We start from the raw sequence: 2,553 nt of genomic DNA, 5'->3' as shown, positions 1-2,553 counted from the left end.
GACCCCTGCCATTATCCTCCACTTACTGCTGACAACACTGAAGACTAATTGACTCTAATGAAATTAATCAAATTTACCTGAACCATTTGGTTTTGAGAGGATAGAATCCTGTTTAAGTGACTGATAAACATTGTAAAAATAGTGATCCCTGACTTAGTAGTCCTTATTTTAAATAAAACACACATGTTAACGGAGGCTTTCTTGTCGGGACAAAAGGTGCACACACAGTTCCAGTGGGTTCACAATGGCTTTATGACAAGGTCAGCTGGGAGTCTTTTTTCCGCCTGGATCAGCAAAGACCTGCAGGGCTGTGGGGGTGGGAGGGGTTGCATGGGAGGGGTTACTCAGCTGACAGGGCTCTTTGCTTGTTCATGCTTTCCTTTCTCGAAGGGGCCCCAGTGACGGAGCCATTCACGAGCCGGGGCCATAAATGCGCGGGTCGAGCGGCACTTCAAACACGTTTCTCAGTAATCATTGACTAGAGATAAGCCAAAATGCCAGGAACAAAAGGTAAAGTGGGAAAAAAATACAGGATCTGGTTTGTTTTATTTATCTGGATACCGAAGGAGTTGTAAAATAAGTTGAGTCATTAAAAGAAAAGGTTAAATGACCTAATTTCCAAATGTTTGACAACCAATTTCTTCTGTTATTTTTAGGTAATAAGCAGGACAAGAAGTCAGCTACCAAGGTAGGGAAATCATGACTTTACACGTCTAAAATACTCTTTCTTTTTCTATTTGTTTGTGGCTTCACTGTATTCATATTTGCTTTCACTTCACAGCAACCTCAGAGTCCTAAAGAGCAGCCGAAGAAAGCTGATCAGAAAGGAGACGACAACAAGAAGCAAGGAGGTAAGCATTTATACAGAAACACGACAACATCTGCATATTGTGACTTTTGTTAATTCAAAATATAAATCAATTAAGCAATTATTGCATGGATTCAGATACCTGGACAAAAAAGAAACATAAAAAGTTAGCTCCAGCTTCACCGGCTGCAAAATGAGATGCATGTAACTTTAAAGTATGTTAGAAATTGTCAAAATTGGCTAAAGATTACGGGTTAAGTTTAGAGTTGTTTCCTTTATTAAATACAAGGAGTTCACAATTGATATGAAGTGCAGGAAGAGGCTTAAAACCCACTGAAGCCTTCACCCAAATACAGTTAAAATGTCACACTAGTAAAGAGAAACTCATCTTTTAACTGTGTAAAAGTACTGCCTCCACCTCTGGTCTTTTGAAACCATCGAGTCTGGATTTACTAGGATTAAAACAAAGATTGACATATGTGTGTGTGTGTGTGTGTGTGTGTGTGTGTTGTGTGTGTGTGTGTGTGTGTGTGTGTGTGTGTGTGTGTGTGTGTGTGTGTGTGTGTGAGCTGCTGTGGTCATCCCCAGTGAAGGAATCTGTGTGTGTGTGTGTGTGTGTGAGCTGCTGTGGTCATCCCCAGTGAAGGTATCTGTGTGTGTGTGTGTGTGTGTGTGTGTGTGTGTGTGTGTGTGTGTGTGTGTGTGTGTGAGCTGCTGCGGTCGTCCCCAGTGAAGGTATCAGTGTGTGTGTGTGTGTGTGTGTGTGTGTGTGTGTGTGTGTGTGTGTGTGAGCTGCTGCGGTCGTCCCCAGTGAAGGTATCAGTGTGTGTGAGCTGCTTTGGTCGTCCCCAGTGAAGGTATCTGTGTGTGTTTCGTCCCCTCGCAGGACAGCCGAAGGGAGAGAAGCAATAACTTCCAGGCGTTTGTGAAGATGGCGCTGGAGACTCTGCTGGGTTCCTGCCGCCGTAAACACGGTGGTGCCCGGGGCAAACAGGGCTGATACCCCCCCACTTCCTCACCCCTTTAGCACTTCTTCCTCACCCCTCAGCCTGCAGACCGGGCTCCCACCGATGCAGAAAGGGAACCTGATCTCCATCCATCACCATCTGTTCTCCCCCCTCCTTATCCTCTCTGGTTTATGGGATGCTCAGGATCAGACTTCAGGTGAAACCGGACTTCTGATCTGAGCATAAAAATTATTTTGTCACCCCCAAACAATCCTCCCCTGACTCCCCCCCCTCCCCCACCATCGACTGTCTAACAGTCCATACATTGTGTTGTAAATAATAACTCAAATAAAACTATTTCTTACAACACTCCATGTTTACCTGCTGTCTGTGTGACCTGATGTTATCACTAAGGGTGGGGGGAGACGTTTAAAGATATAGAACATTGCTAAATAAATAAATAGAAACATGCTTAAATTTGTTTTCTACCAAATGATTTAGATGGACAGCAATTACAAACTGTTTTTTATTTATAGAAACAAGTCTCTCAAAAAATACGAGATTCTAAATGAATTGAAATGAATTTTTTTTGTAGAAAAAAACTAAAAAAAGAAACAATTTTCAAAACTTTTTTTATAACTTTTTTCTTCAAAATGACTTAGATATTGCTACGGATGGAAACCAATCCAAAATAGTTTGTTTTTTTAAAGAAATATTAGATTCTGAATCAATTTACAACTTTTTAAATGTCATCGTTAAATGTTTTGCTAATGAAAAAAATTCAAAACTGTCAAAAAA

General features: G+C 41.4%; 1 long non-coding RNA gene across 1 annotated transcript; it reads left to right on the top strand.

Moving 5' to 3' along the window:
- The first annotated feature begins 354 nt into the window (after positions 1 to 354).
- LOC134870451 (uncharacterized) lies at positions 355 to 2,124 on the top strand. Its single transcript, XR_010166563.1, has 4 exons — positions 355 to 510; positions 657 to 688; positions 782 to 851; positions 1,695 to 2,124. It is a non-coding gene; the product is annotated as an uncharacterized LOC134870451 (long non-coding RNA).
- The last annotated feature ends 429 nt before the right edge of the window (positions 2,125 to 2,553 follow it).

This window comes from Eleginops maclovinus, chromosome 1, assembly GCF_036324505.1.
Source record: "Eleginops maclovinus isolate JMC-PN-2008 ecotype Puerto Natales chromosome 1, JC_Emac_rtc_rv5, whole genome shotgun sequence".
In the NCBI taxonomy this organism is placed as follows: domain Eukaryota; kingdom Metazoa; phylum Chordata; class Actinopteri; order Perciformes; family Eleginopidae; genus Eleginops; species Eleginops maclovinus.
This window is presented reverse-complemented; position numbering and strand designations above follow the sequence as displayed.